We start from the raw sequence: 17,020 nt of genomic DNA, 5'->3' as shown, positions 1-17,020 counted from the left end.
AGTATTCATTCATTTAATAGTGCTTTCTCTGGTGAGAGGAGTAGGACTTGGGAAATGGTGCCGGGGAATTTCCTTTGTTACCATAAAAATTTTGTATTGTCTGTACCTTTTATCATGATTATGCATTTTTTTACAGGGATAAAATATGCCCCCAAAGAACTATTAAACTATCAGCTATCCATCCATTCACATTACTTTTAACATTGATTTTTACTCTATGCTTTCAGCTGTTTCTCATGTTCTACTTGAAGTTCCAGATGGAGGGAGGATTGCATTTCCCCCCCTGTTTTGAAAACACATTAGCAAAGGCAACACCTCTAAAATGTGAAGTCTGTGTGATAGCCTCTTTCAAGGGAGTCTCTTTTGTAGTTGAAAGCAAGTAAATTACCCAAGATAATGCAAATTCCATTTTGTGAAATCTTTGTTGAGAGGTAAATGAATAACTGATCAGGACACTATAATCCTATACCTTGGCCCTTACTGTCCTCCTCCACAGACTTAGATAAATATTTTTTAAAGTTCTTGAAAGTTAGTGTGAGAAATTATTTGAGGACTAGAGATATAGTCGTTAAGTAACATGTCCAAGGCTGGCATTGATGAAGGCTTCTACAGAACCAAGAGAGTTCTTCACAAACCGAGTTGTACATATTTCTTGAGACTTCACACCTAAGTTTCACCCACTCAGGAGTAAGTTCCTAACCTACTTTAACTTAACCAGAGCTGTTACATATTGCTATGCAACAGTGCATGAGGCCAAATGAGGAGCTGAAACCAGCTTTTGCTGCCCATCATCAGCTGAGTGTTACATGGGCTGCCTTCACCCACAGGGGATATTATTTTCTAATTCCCAGAAAGCCACTATGTAGGTTAATGGTGGCTCTGACTGAACCATTCTTATAGAAAGTAGGACAATGTATTTGGCATTGATTATTTCAAATACCCTTTAACATAAAAGTTATTTGAGAATATTACTTATTACTACTTTGTATTAAGTTCATCTCCAATCCTGACACTTTCAGAGTCTTTCTAAGACTTTCAGTTACTTAATGTATGTCAGGTTGGTGCAAAAACACACATGGAAATATCTAAAAACATTCTTCATTTCAGCATTGTTAATTTTTAAAGCTTTCCCCAGGGTTGCCTTTTTATATCTTTGATGCCTGAATTGGCAAAGAGAGACTTATTATATATTGTACTCTTTTCCCTTAAGGCAAGTCAATAATAAATGCATCTTTAATTAGACCTGGCAGATCTGGGCTAGGAGTCTGAAATTTGCATTTTCATTCTGCCTGTAGCCCTGACTAGAAGCTTGGAAAAATTTTCACTATCCGAATTCTGTACAATACAGCACTACACTCTGGTTATTGGGAACCTTTTCACAACTAACCTCTTGGTCAAATCCTAATCTGTGGAGATCATCATAGATTTTATGTCCACTCCAAACTCTGTACAAATTCCTAGGCTTTTACATGTGGCTTAAGGAGGCAGAAAGAAGCAGAGAGACCCTATGGAGTCCTCTTCAGGAGCAGCTGATAAAACTAGAGTTACAAAAAAATTGGGGGTGGATTATTGCCTGTAAAACTCTCCGATCTCTCGATCTCTCAAGATCCCTGAGATAAAACAAGGGGTGGCCAATGCAATCCTCCCCTCTGGGAGAAGAATGCAAAAAATGTGGTGCTGTATTAAGATTCAGGAAACCGACCCTATTTCTCCAGGCATGGAGGTAGGGTCAGTCAAGAAAAACAATTGCTCTTCAGTTTCTCAGACATTCCATCCTCCTCCTCCTGTCTGAGAAACATGTTTGGGGGGTGTTAGGAGTTAGAGCTCTAGGACATCTCACAATTTTCATCTCCCTGCTTTTGGTGTGTGATTGCGAAAAATCTCCTTTGTGTGATCGTCATGGACCAGAAAGTTTGTGACCCATTCAGAAAAGGCCTGGGCTGCTGCTCCAACAATGACCCTGCTGCTGCCTCTGTGCCTGGGTCATCCCTAGCTTCCTCCATCTGGGGCAGGGCACTGGGCATCGATAGGTGCCTCAGGAAGATGATCAACTGCATTGTATGGTAGGCAGGAATGTGGGTATTCATGTTGCATTGACTGTAGCTACTTTGCTCTCACCCCCTACCTCCACCTCAGATTTATGTTGACTCAACCACTAGGCTGGGTCTAGGTCTTTAGCTGTGTAGGGCAGCAGTCCCCGACCTTTATGGCACCAGGGGCCAGTTTTATGGGAGCCAGTTTTTCCATGGAAGGTTAGGAGGGTTGGTTTTGGGATGAAACTACTCTACCTCAGATCATTAGGCATTAGTTTGATTCTCATAAGGAACACACAACCTAGATCCCTTGTGTGCACAATTCACAATAGGGTTTGTGCTCCTGTGAGAATTGAATGCCCCCACTGATCTGACAGGAGGTGGAGCTCAGGCAGTAATGCTCATTCACCCATCGCCACTCACCTCTTGCTGTGGGGCCTAATTCCTAACAGGCCATAGACCAGTCCACAGCTCAGGGGTTGGAGATTTCTGGTATAATGGTGCTTTTATCCATATCTCCTCCCCATTCCCCACCCCCAATTCACCTCAGGCAGCCTTTCTTTTATTTATTTTCTCACCTAATTAAAGCAATCTACTTCCAGTCTGTCAAACCAGCTAAGATCAGCCTTTAATTCATCCCATCACCCCTGAAAATCAACCCACCCAGCTTCCAGTTCCTGCCAACTACCTCAAGATTTCTTTTAAGTTTTGTGCAGTTCTTTAAACCTTTCACTGCAGTATCAAAAGTCCAAAACGTGAGGGCTTGAAAATGAAAATGTAATAGTCCTAAATATTAGTATTTCAATAAACCTGACAAACACACACATAAATGTTTACATACAGCATTCATGGATACTTGTTGTTTCCATATTTTCTCTATTCGTTTTTTAAATGGCAGCATTCTATGAAGGTAATAAACTCTATGGTAATAAAAATTGGGTTTGAAACCCTGTTCTTACCCTTACTTTCTTCTGTTCAATTAGGAGCACCAGTTGCTGATCTTAGAGTTTGTTTCCTGTATGTAAAATTGTTACCTATAAGAACAATTGTGGCGAAACGGCAAATCCATACTGGTCTGCAGCAACCTCAATTTTTACCTCCTCAGAAGAAAGAATTCAACCAAGAGGCATAAAGCAGAGTAGGAGAGTGAGGCAAGCTTTGGAGTAGGAATCAAAGTTTATTAAAAAGCTTTAGAGGCCGGGCGCGGTGGCTCAAGCCTGTAATCCCAGCACTTTGGGAGGCCGAGACGGGCGGATCACGAGGTCAGGAGATCGAGACCATCCTGGCTAACACGGCGAAACCCCGTCTCTACTAAAAATACAAAAAAAACTAGCCGGGAGAGGTGGCGGGCGCCTGTAGTCCCAGCTACTCCGGAGGCTGAGGCAGGAGAATGGCGTGAACCCGGGAGGCGGAGCTTGCAGTGAGCTGAGATCTGGCCACTGCACTCCAGTCCGGGCGACAGAGCGAGACTCCGCCTCAAAAAAAAAAAAAAAAGAAGCTTTAGAGCAGAAACAAAAGGAAGTAAAGCGTACTTGGAATTGGGGCAAGCAGGGAACCTGAGAGATCAGGTGCACAGTTTGACCTTTTGACTTGAGGTTTCATATGTTGGCATGTTTCCAGGGTCTTGCATTCCTTCTCCCATGATTCTTCCCTTGGGGTGGGATGTCCGCCTGCTCAGTGGACTGCCAGCACTTGGGAGGGCTACATGTGCAGTGTCTTTACTGGACTTGTACACATGCTCACTTGAGGTGTTCTTCCCTTGCAAGTCAAACATCCCTGGAAGGTCATACACCAGTTAAACTCTGCCATTTTCCCTCTTAATGCACATGTTTGAGTCCACTTGCTGAACTCCTAAAATCTTATCAGGAAGCTGCTAACCACCAGTTTTAGTTTTTTTCTATCTATTGTGAGACTGTTTTTCCCTGGAGTTGGCTGCAACCAATTATTATTTTAGAGAAAAAGTTAACAACCATCACTTGATGATCACCTGATGTTCCTGGTTGCAGGGTGAGGGGAAGGGGGGTGCTCTCTTGACTTGCTCATGTCTGCCTGACTACCTATAGTAATCAGAGGAGGTTGTAATATTTACCTTGAATACTTAGGGGGCTTTCTCTTAGAAAAAAAAATCCTAAATACAATACCGGAACACAATACACAGAGATTTTTATTTTTCCAATTGAATTGCAATATTTTACTTTTGCAAATGTTGCAAAAATGTATGACCATATGATGTGGTTAGGCTTTATGCCCCACCCAAATCTCATCTTGAATTGTAATTCCCAGGTGTTTAGGGAGAGACCTGGTGGGAAGTGACTGGATTAGGGGCGTGGTTTCCTCCATGCTGTTTTCGTGATAGTGAGTGAATTATCATGAGGTCTGCTGATTTTATAATGGTAGTTTTTCCTGTGCTGACACACATTCTCTCCTGCCGCCATGTAAAGAAGGTCCTTGCTTCCCCTTTACCTTGTGCTATGATTGTAAGTTTCCTAAGGCCTCCCCAGTCATGTGGAACTGTGAGTCAATTAAACTTCTTTTCTTTATAAATTACCCAGTCTCAGGTATTTCTTTACAGCAGTGTGAAAGCTGACTAATACGCCATATGACCATGTAAACCTATTGCTGTCAGTGTTGGCTGCTACCTAGCCCCACAACTGACCTCTTCTCTACATCTGGTGCCTGTAGTGGAATGACTTAAATGTTGGGCTCAACTGAAGCTATCTTCCAGAGAGCATGCATATAGCCTCTTCACAAGTCGCGGCTTTTGTACAGCATGTGGTCTCAGTGGATTCTGAGTGCTCTAGAGGGCCCATCCCCTTGAACAAGGAAGACGCAGCAGGGTCTTTATGATCTAACCTCCGAAGGCTTTTAGTGTCCTGTCATCATACTTTGCTGGTAAAGCAGACACATACCCACTCATATTCTAGGGAAAGAAACACAGACTCCACTTCTCAATGGGAGGAGTGTCAAATTATTTGTGGTCATATGTTCAAATAGCGATAGGGGGCCAATTAGGAACAAATTATACAAAAGGCTATACAAGTTGTAGAAAACTTTATATTGCTTTTCTATGACCTGTTCTTAATCACCACCATGTAGGTTCTTGTAAATCTCAGTTTTCTGTGAAATAATCTCTAATTTACAGATTCTGTTTTGGAGATGCTGAGGTTATTGCATAGTCATGGAATTGCATTGGGAATGAAATAAATGAGAAGTCATTAAAAAGTATGAATCAGCAGTCCTTGGACAAAGGTCAAGTCTATTTTTCTACAAGCAATATTGAAAACCTAAATGGCTAAATTATTGATGCCCAAGTGCTTCATTCTTACTAACACTAATAGTCTTTTAACAGATTTCTGTAACACAGATATATATCTCCCCCAGAGAAGCAAAAAGACTTGCTACACTGAAATGTCAAGTCCGTTGGTAAGGGGATGAAGAAAGTGGGGCAGTTCTACAAAGCTGGTTTATGATTTTTGCACCATTAAAATGTTTTTGTTGTTTATTTTTTTTAACTTTTATTTTGGGTTTGGGGATACATGTGAAGGTTTGTTACATAGGTAAACCTGTGTCACAGGGTGGTTTGTACATACTATTTCATCACCCAGGTATTAAATCCAGTACCCAATAGTTATCTTTTCTGCTCCTTTCCCTCCTTCCACCCTCCACCCTCAAGTAGACCCCAGTGTCTGTTGTTTCCTTCTTCGTGTTCATAGTTCTTATCATTCAGGCCCTACTTATAAGTGAGAACATGTGGTATTTGGTTTTATGTTTCTGAGTTCGTTTGCTAAGGATAATAGTGTCCAGCTCCATTCATGTTCCCACAAAAGACGTGAACTCGTTTGTTTTTATGGCTGCTTAGTGTTCTATGGTATATATGTACCACATTCTGTTTATCCAATTTGTCATTGATGGGCATTTAGGTTGATTTCCGTATCTTTGCTGTTGTGAATAGTTTTGCATTGAACAGTCATGTGCATGTGTCTTTATGGTAGAATGATTTATATTCCTCCAGGTATATAGTTAGTAATGAGATTGCTGGGTCAAATGGTAGTTCTACTTTTAGCTTTTTGAAAAATCACCATACTGCTTTCCACAATGGTTGAAATAATTTACACTCCCACCAACAGTGTGCAAGCGTTCCCTTTTCTCTGCAACCTCACCAGCATCTGTTATTTTTGGACATTTTAATAGTAGCCATTCTGACTGGTGTAAGATGATATCTCACTGTTAAAATTTTGAATAGATAGATAGATACAGAGTCAGATAGAAAGATAAACAAACACAGGGAGACCAGAAAGACAGAGATAAAGTTTACATGCATGCATGTACCAAAGCATTAAATTACTCAAAGTAAATATTTAAAATAAAAAATAATTTTTATTCACAATGTCTAATTTTATTTATTTATTTATTTTTGCAGTGGTAGAAAACACATATTTAAATTTTACTGTAATAATTTTTAATTATTTTAATTACTAAGCCATATGGTAGTTCTATTTTTAATTTTTTAGAAACTTCCATACTGTTTTATGATGGCAGTGTTAACTATATGGACACTGTTGTGCAACAAATTGCTAGAAATTACTCAAATTACAAAACTGAAATTCTATACACATTGAACAATAACTCTTCCTTTCCTCTTTTCCCTAGTCCTGTCAAGCACCATTTTACTTACTGTTTCTAAGAGTTTGACTATTTTAGATACCTCATGTAGTGGGATTATGCAGTTATTTGTCTTTTTTTGTAAATGGCTTATTAACTTAGCATAATGTCTTCAAGACTCATCCATGTTGTAGCATATGATAGGACTTCCTCGTTTTATAGGGCTGAATAATATTTTATTGTAGATATATGCCAGTTTCTTTATTCTTTCATCAGTTGATGTACGTTTAGGTTTTGTGTTTTTGTTTTACTTTGATGAAGTGACTTCACTCTAATACATGTAATAGATTTTGTTTTGTCTTTAAATTATTTTATTATATATTTAAGGTGTACAATATGATGTTTTGTTATACATTTACATAGTGAAATGATTGCTACTGTCAAATTAACATGTTCATCACCTTCCATAGTCACTTTTGCTGTGGTCGGAGCACCTAAAATCTACTCTTAGCAAATTTTCAGTGTACAATACAATATTATTAACTATAGTCCTCATGCTGTACATTACTTCTCTAGACTTACTCATCCTACATAACTACAACTTTGTACCCTTTGACCTACTTCTTCCTATTTCCTTCCCGCTTGCACCTGGTAATCACTGTTCTACTATCTGTTCCTATAGATTTAACTTCTTTTTTTCGATTCTCCATGTAAATGACATCATAGAGTATTTTTCTTTCCATGTCTGGCTCATTTCATGTAGCAAAATGTTCTCCTAATTCATCTATGTTGTTGCAATTGGCAGTACTCCTTTTGTAAGGCTGAATAAAATTTTATTTTATATATATGTGTGTGTATATATAATGTGTGTATGTATATAGATAGATATATACATATACAGATTGTGTGTGTGTGTGTGATTAGTTCCCTTATGAAAGATATCCCAGAGAGATCACTCATCCTTTCTGCCACATGACATTACAGTGAAAATATGACCATCTAGGAAGGGGACCCTAGCACAGCAAAGAAAACAAACAAGGTGAAATGTGTGGGTGCATGTGTGTGTGTATATGTGTGTGTGTGTGTGTGTGTGTGTGACAGTTTCTTCATTTATTCATTCACCACTTAGGTTGTTTCCATATCTTGACTATTGTGAATAATGCTTCAATGAATGTATAAGTACAGATATCTCTAAGAGGTGCTGATTTCATTTCTTTGGGGTATATACATAACAGAGAAATGACTATGCCATATGGTAGGTCTATTTTTAATTTTTTGAGACACCTCCATACTGTTTTATGATGGCTACACTAATTTACATTCCTACCAACAGTGTCCAAGGGTTCCCCTTTCTCTATACCCTTGCCATCACTTGTTATCTTTTGTCTTTTTGATAATAGCCATCCTAACAAGTGTTAGGTAATAGCTCATTGCAGTTTTCATTTGCATTTCCCTGATGATTAGTGATAATGGGCACTTTGTCATATACCTGTTGGCCATATTTATGTCCTTTCTGGAAAAGATGTCTATTTAATTCCTTTGCTCATTTTTTAATTAAGTTTTTTGTTTTGTCTTGTTTTGTTTTACTGTTGAGTCATATGAGTCCCTTACATATTTTGAGTATAAACTTCTTATAAACTTACAAGAAGTGGAAGGCAAATATTTTCTCCCAATTCATGGGATGCCTTTTCACCTTCCTGCTTGCGTTCTTTGCCGTGCTACAGCTAACTTCCAAGATGATCATATTTTCACTGTAATCTTTTGTGGCAGAAGGGATGAGTGCTCTCGCTGGGACATCTTTTATTATAAGGGCACTAATCCCATTAATAAGGGTACTAATTCTATTTGTAAGGGATTTGTAATCCTGTATATCACCTCCCAGAGGCCCCACCTCTTAATATTACCTAATACTCCCTAACATCTTGAAAGTTAGGGCTTCAACACAAACTTTTGGGGACACAAACATTCGGACCACAGCAAGCCTGGAGAATCTTCTGTGTATGCTTAAGAATGTATTCTACTGCTATTCTTATATATGAAAAACAGTCAAGCCAAGAGCCAAATCAGGAACAAACTCCCATTCACAATTATGACAAAAAGAATAAAATGCCTAGGAATACGTATAACTAGGGAGATAAAAGATCTCTACAAGGAGAACTACTAAACCCTGCTCAAAGAAGTCAGAGATGACATAAACAAACAGAAAAACATTCCATGCTCTTGGTTAGGAAAAAGCAGTATTGTTAAAAGCCCTATTGCCCAAAGCAATGTATAGATTAAATGCTATTCCCATTAAACTACTATTGAGATTCTTCAGAGAACTAGAAAATACTATTTTAAAATTCATATGGACCAAAAAAAAAAAAAAAAACCTGGATAGCCAAGGCAATCATAAGCAAAAAGAACAAAGCTGGAGACATCATGCTACCAAACTACTAACTATACTAGAGAACTACAGTAACCAAAACAGCATGGTAGTGGTACAAAACAGACACATCGACCAATGAAACAGAATAGAGAACTCCAAAATAAGGCTGCACACCTACAGCTGTCTAATCTTCAGCAAACCTGACAAAAACAAGCAATAAAGAAAGGATTACCTATCAATAAGTGGTGCTGAGATAACTGTCTAGCCATATGGAGAAGATTGAAACTGGGTCCCTTCTTTACACTATATACAAAAATTAACTCAAGATGGATTAAAGATTTAAATATAATACCCAGAACTATAGAAGCCCTGGAAGACAACCTAGGCAATATCATTTAGGACATACGCATGGGCAAAGATTTCATTACAAAGACACCAAAAGCAATTGCAACAAAAGCAAAAATTGACAAATGGGATCTAATTAAACTAAAGAGCTCCTGCACAGCAAAAGAAACTATCAAAAGAATAAACAGGCAACCCACAGAATGGGAGAAAATGTTTGCAAACTATGCATTTGACAAAGGCCTAATATCCAGCATCTGTAAGAAACTTAAATTGACAAGAAAATAAAGAACTAAACAACCCCATTTAAAAGTGGGCAAAGGATATGAAGAGACACTTAGAAGACATACATGTCACCAATAATCATATGAAAAAAAAAGCTCAGTATCACTGATCATTTTGTTACAGGTGGGTCTTTGTTCTTAGTGCTCCCAAGATGGTGGTGGGCTGCTCCCAAGATGGTGGCAGCCACTCCCAAGATGGCAGCAAGCCCTTTGTTCTCTGACCTGAGGTTCGTGGCCTCATGCATTCCAAGGAATGGAACCTTGGGCCATGTGGTGAGTGTCATAGCTCTATTAGAAGCCATGGGTCAAGGAAGAGACCCATGGAACCCAGCAACTAGTGTTCAGCTCAATTAGGATGAACCTGGGCACTTAGCCACGCGGGAACAATGGCAAACCTCTAGCCCAAACGGGAGTGGCAATGGGCACCTCAGTGGATCAGAAACACAGCAGACACCTTGCTGGATCCAGAGGAGTGGAAGTCAACGGCGGGTCTGCAACGGTGGCGAACAGCAGTGGTGGACAGTGAGCGAAAGCTCAGCTCAAGCTGGAACAAACACAGACCAGAGGAGTGTGCAGTTGCAAGATTTAATAGAGTGAAAAAAGAGCTCCCATACAAAGGGAAGGGACCCAAAGGGGGTTGCCCACTCCTGGCTCGAATGCCTGGGGTCTATATCCCAATCATTGTCCCTCCCGCTGTGCTCTCAGATGATAGATGATTTGACTACTTCATTACCTTCTGCTTTTAGCCTAATTGATATTTTAGTGAGCCCTCTTTACTACCTGATTGGTTGGGTGTGAGCTGAGTTACAAGCCGTGTGTTTAAAGGTGGGTGCAGTCACCTTCCCCAGCTAGGCTTAGGAATTCTTAGTTGGCCTAGGAAATCCAGCTAGTCCTTTCTCTCAATTTGAGACATACAAATCAAAACCATAATGAGATACCATCTCACACCAGTCAGAATGGCTATTAGTAAAAAGTCAGAAAAAAAAAAAAAACAGAGGCTGGTGAGGTCATGAATAAAAAAGAATGCTTATACACTGTTGGTGGAAATATAAATTAGTTCAACCATCGTGGAAGACAGTGTGGTGATTCCTCAAAGACCTGAAGACAGAACTACCATTCCACCCAGCAATCCCATTACTGGGTATATACCCAAAGGAATATAAACTGATCTATTTTGAATAAGACACATGCATGTGTATGTTCATTGCAGCACTATTCACAATAGTAAAGACATGGAATCAACCTAAATGCCCATCATTGATAGACTGAATAAAGAAAATATTCTATATATATACCATGGAATACTATGCAGCCATAAAAAAAAGAAAGATCATGTCTTTTGCAGGGGGGACATGAATGAAGCTGGAGGCTGTTATCCTTAGCAAACTAACATGGGACCAAAAAACCAAATACTGCATGTTCTCACTTATAAGTGGGAGCTAAATGATGAGAACACATGGGCTCATAGAGGGGAACCACACACACAGAGGTCTTTTGGAGAGTGGAGGGTGGGAAGAGGAGAGGATCAGGAAAAATAACTAATGGGTACCAGGCTTAACACCTGGGTGATGAAATAATCTGTACAACAAAATCTCATGGCACAAGTTTACCTATATAACAAACCTGTACATGTACCCCTGAACTTAAAATAAAAGTTAAAAAAAAGAACATATCCTGCTGTTGTTGGGTGGAGTGTTCTGTTTATGCCTGTCATATCCAATTAGTCTATAGTATATTGTTCAAGTCCTTGGTTTCCTTATTGATTTTCTGTCTTGCTGCTCTATCCATTATTGAAAGTGGAGTATTAAAATTTACTATCATTGCGTTACTCTCTATTTCTGCTTTCAATTTTGTCAGTGTTTGCTTCATGAACCAATCTTATGGTGTGCTGCTTAGTTCATATATATTCATATCATCCTAGCAAATTGACTTTTATCATTATAAAATGTCCTTTGTCTCTTGTGACTCTTTTGGAGTTAATGTCTATTTGTCTGGTGTAAGTATGGCCACCTTGCTCTCTTTTGGTTATCATTTTCATAGAATATCTTTTGCCATATTTTCACTATCAGCCTATGTATATCCTTAAGTCTAAAGTAAGTCTCTTGTAATCAGCATGTATTTGATTCTTGTTGTTTTGTAATACATTCAACTATTCCATTTTATTTTGAATGGGGAGTTTAATCTATTTACATTTCGTGATTACTGATATGAAAGAACTTACTATTGCTATTTTTAAAATTGTTTTCTGTATGTCTTGTAGTTATTTCCCATATGTTTTCTTCTCTTGCTTCCTTCTTTTGTGTTTCATTGTTTCTTGTAGTGAAATGCTTTGATTCCTTTCTTATTTTCTTTTGTGCATCTTCTATAGATATTTTCTTTGTGGCTACCATGAGGATTGCATACAACATCTATTCAACTGCATACAAAAGCTTTACTCCCTTACATTTCCCCACAACATACATTTTATGTTATCATAAATTGCATATCACAAATTGCATCTTTTTATATTTCATATCCATTAACACAGTTTTATAGTTATAGATTATTTCTATGCTTTAATCTTTTAAACTCTATACTTGAATTAAAAGTGATTTATATGCCATCACTGCATTTTTTACAGGATTCTGTCTTTGTTTACGTATTTACTTTTACTAGAGAGCTTTATATTTTTATATATCTTTTTTTTTTTTTTGAAACAAAATCTCTCTCTGTCACCCAGATTGGAGTGCAATGGTGCAATCTCAGCTCACTGCAACCTCTGCCTCCCAGGTTCAAGCAATTCTCCTGCCTCAGCCTCCCGAGTATCTGGGATTACAGGAACGTGCCACCATGACTGGCTAATTTTTGTATTTTTAGTAGAGACAGGGTTTCACCATGTTGACCAGGCTGGTCTTGAACTCCTGACTTCAGGTGATCCACCCACCTCAGCCTCCTAAAGTGGTGAGATTACAGGTGTGAGCCAACATGCCCATCCTATATGTCTTTATGTTTATGTTGTTGACTAGTATTGTTTTGTGTCAACTTGAAGGATTCTCTAACAATTCTTGTGAGGCAGGTCAACTGGTGATGAACTTTCTCAGCTTTTATATTGGAAAGTCTTTATTTCTTCTTCATTTCTGAAGGACAATTTCTGAAGGATATGGTACCTTTGGTTGGCAGGGTTTTTTCCCCCAGAACTTTAAACATATCATCCCACTCCTTTGTGGCCTGTAATATTTTGGCTGAGAAAGTCACTGGTAAACTTACGGTAGCTTCTTTGTATATCATTAGTTGCTTTTTATTATTATTATTATTATTCTTTCAATTTTTTTTGTTTGGCTTTTCAGTTTTGTTATAGTTTGTCTTGATGTGGGCTCTGATTTCATTAGAGTCCTTTCAGATTTTTGAATTTCACTGTTCATTTTATTTTCAAGATTCAGAAAATTTTGGAGCATTATTTCTTCACATGAGTTCTCTACTTGTTTATCTCAATGCCCTCCATCCAGATCTCCCATAATGGATATATTGGTTTGCTTGATGATAAGTTTCTTCAGGTTTCCATAAACTTATCCTATGCAAAGTTTTATGGGCTGGCTTTGATTAGGAAAGTTTCCATAAGTTTCTTCAGCTTTCTTTACTTTCCTTCATTCTTTTTTCTCTTTGCTCCTCTAACCCAATAATTTCAAATGACCTGTCTTTGAGTTTGCTAATTCTTTCTTCTGCTTGATCAGGTCTGCTATGGAACCCCTCTGATATATTTTTTTCAATTTAGTTACTGTATTCTTCAGATCCAGAATTTCTGGGTTTTAAAAAATAGTTTCTGTCTCTGTGTTGATATTCTGATTTCATTTATGCATAGTTTTATTGATTTTATTTGACTGTCTTCATTCTCTTGTAGTGTATTATGTTTTAAGATGGTTATTTTGAATTCTTTGTCCAGTAATTTATAGATCTCCATTTTTTTTCTTGAGACAGAGTCTTGCTCTGTTGCCCAGGCTGGAGTTCCATGGCACGGTCTCGACTCACTGCAACCTCCACCTCCCAAGTTCAAGCAATTATCCTGTCTCAGTCTCCTGAGTAGCTGGGATTACAGGTGCCTGCCACCATGCTCCACTAATTTTTTGTATTTTTAGTAGGGACAGGATTTAATGTTGGCCAAGCTGGTCTCGAACTCCTGACTTCATGATCTGCCCACCTCGGCCTCCCAAAGTGCTGGGATTACAGGCATGAGCCATCATGCCTGACAGATCTCCAGTTTTTTAGAGTTGGTTACTGGAACTTTATTTTGTTCCTTTGATTAGACCATATTTACTCGTGTGTGTATATGTGTGTGTGTGTGCATATACATGTGTGTGTATGCATACACTTTGTTATTTTTCTTGTGTGATTGGTACATTTGAAAAAACAGCCACCTCTCCCAATTATATGGGCTAGCTTGGTATAGGATAAGAACTTCACCAATGAGCCTGGCTAGAGAATCTGGGAACCTCTCAACCATTTTATGGGGATGTGTCTTCAATGGGGTTATGCATCCAACTTCTCAATTACAAAGGTTTGTCCATTTCTTTTCTCAGGAGCTTGTAACATCTTTCTTTCTCTAGCATTTGTCTGGGGTACTACAGGATTTCTGGTGCTACAAAAAGCTGCTCAGCTCTTTTTTGTTCTCTATGACCCTAGGCACCTAAAATATGTCAACTCCATCAGGGATGCATATCAGGCTACGTAGAAATCAGTCTCTCAGACAACACCCTGAAAAAACAAATTTAACCTGTGTTCCACTCTTCTATTTTCCTACCAAAGGAGTAAGTGTGAATTACACTTTTTCTCATAATTGTGTTGAATCATGTGGCTTGGAGAAAGGAATGATACAGTTGAAATCAAACAGCTTCTCTTACACATTTCAGTGGGTCTGTCCTTGGCTTTGAGCTTACCTGGGGGTACTGTTACCTCTTAACTGGAATCTGAAGATCTCATAAAGACTTTTTGGACTATATATTTTTGTTCAGTTGGTGTCTCTGTAGGAGAATAAAGTCTGAGGCTTCCTATTCAGTCATCTTGCTGTCAATTCTCTAATTTTATTTCTATCTTTCTACCAAATAGATAGGTAATTGTCCTACAGGCACTTGTAAGTTTATCTTTATATCTTTTTTCCACTGACTTTTAATGCTACTTTTGTAAATTCTCAGAGATGCACGGGCCTTTTTAAGGTCAATTAATTCAATTCCTTTCATCTATTTGCCTGTTCCTTAACCAATATCACACTGTTTCAGTTACTAAAGCAGAATACTTCATCATGATCTCTGTTAGAGTATATACTCCTACTTTATTTTTTATGTTGTCTTAAGTCTTTGTTGTATATCCATTTAAAATCACTAGGTAAAATTCCCCAAAAAGATTACTTGAAATTCAGATAGAAATGGCACTGAATTAATTAATTTTGGTGGGTATTGTCATATTTACAATAATGAATTTTTCCATCCCATATGTCCATGTACTCAGATCTTTTTCTTTTTGCCCTTCAAAAGTTATTTGTAATTGTCTCCATTCAGGATTTACACATCTTTTGTTCAATTTATTTCTGAGTAATATATAGTTCTTGTTGCTACTGCCAAAGATATCTAATTTTTATGACAGATATTAAGTGGCTTTACTAATGTGTGAAAGTGCTATTAATGTGTTAACTGATTTTAAATCAAACCAACCACAGTTTTGCTCCTTTCTGTAACCCTGTTTTATTATCATTATTTTTAATATTCTGGGATCTCAAGACCTGGAAGTGACTTGGGCATCTTCTGATTTCTGAGAGGACTTGGATAAGCATATCACAGAACAAAGTGCCAAAGCAAGTCAATGGTAAAGAAATGAGATCCGAATGTTCTTGTTTAGTTACCTATTCATTGCTGAGGTCCTCAAACTTTAGCTTACTTCAGAACCACCCACAGAGGTGCTGATGCAGTACCACCCATAGAGGTGCTGGTTAGGTCATATAATCTGCATTTTTAAGTCAACTAAGAGATTCTCATTAAGATAATCCTTAGGCCACACTTGAATAAACAGGGATCTATGGCATCTGCTGGCCAGAGGAGTCAGTTGCAATATAACTGATGGCATCTTGGTTATGACTTTTGCTAAGGATTTTTACCTAGTACACTGCCCTATTAACTTTTGCCAAGAATTAGGAAAGTCTATCTTTTTAGATTAAAAACATTTCCTCAATTATGGCCAGTTTGTTTATTTTGTCATCCTGCCTACTGGGTCCTCCTTATTCTCAGTGTTAGCAGCTGTAGTCAATGCATTTCAGTGCTTCTTGTTTCTTGCTAAAATTGTTGGCCATGAACTAACTAATTAGTTGCCTTGCAGGGACAGGAGCTACAGTAGTATAATCACAGTCCTTAGCAAGAAAATGAAGCCTGGTGTATTTATAAGTTCAACTTTGATCTTAATGTTGTGGTGAGCCTCATATGTATTATAGGGGTAAACCAAGATGAAGGGAAAAACAGAGAAATCCAAATGGATATACAGCTGATCCTTGAACAATATGGGTTTGAACTGTGTGGATCCACTTATGCATGGATGTTTTCCAATGAATATACTAGAAATTTGTGTGGAGATTTGCATTGGAAAAAACTTACAGATGAACTGCTTACCCTAGAAATATTGACAAAAAAATAAGAAAAATTTAAGTATGTCATGAATGCACAAAATATATGTAGATACTAGTCTATTTTACCATTTACTACCATAAAATGCACACAATACTATTATTTAAAGTTGAAATTCACTAAAAGTACTTATAGACCATTCATGGTGCCGTTAGCAGTCAAGAGAAATATAAACAGAAAGATATAGTATTAAATCATAACTACACAAAATTAAGTACATACTGTACTATCCTAATAACTTCATAGTTACCTCCTGTTGCTATTGCAATGAGCTCAACTGTGGCAAGTGTCCACTGAAAATGCCATGTGATGCTAATCATCTCTGTGTGATCAGTCACTCTAGTAAATTGTGAATCACAGTAAAAAGTGATTGCTTGCTGTTCTCACATATTTTTCATTATGGTTAGTGCAATACCATAAACCTTGAATAACACCAAGTGACCACACAAAATGTCATTGGTGATGCTGGAAGTACCCCGAGGAAGCATAGAGAAGTCATGACATTACAATACAGGGTTGAATTTCTTGATATGTACCTTAGACTGAGGTCTGCAGCTGTGGTTTGCTGCCATTCAAGATACATGAATCCAGCACAAGGACCACTGTAAAAAAAGATAAATTCATAAAGCCTTTGCTGTAGCTATGCCAGCAGGCATGAAAATGTTGTACTTTTTGGGAAATATGTTTTTATCTCATATTGAAATTGTCATTTTTATGTAAGTATGGATTGATATCAGAAAGGCATACCTA

The sequence above is a fragment of the Colobus angolensis genome, unplaced genomic scaffold, assembly GCF_000951035.1.
Source record: "Colobus angolensis palliatus isolate OR3802 unplaced genomic scaffold, Cang.pa_1.0 Scaffold230, whole genome shotgun sequence".
In the NCBI taxonomy this organism is placed as follows: domain Eukaryota; kingdom Metazoa; phylum Chordata; class Mammalia; order Primates; family Cercopithecidae; genus Colobus; species Colobus angolensis.
Note: the sequence above shows the minus strand (reverse complement) of the source record.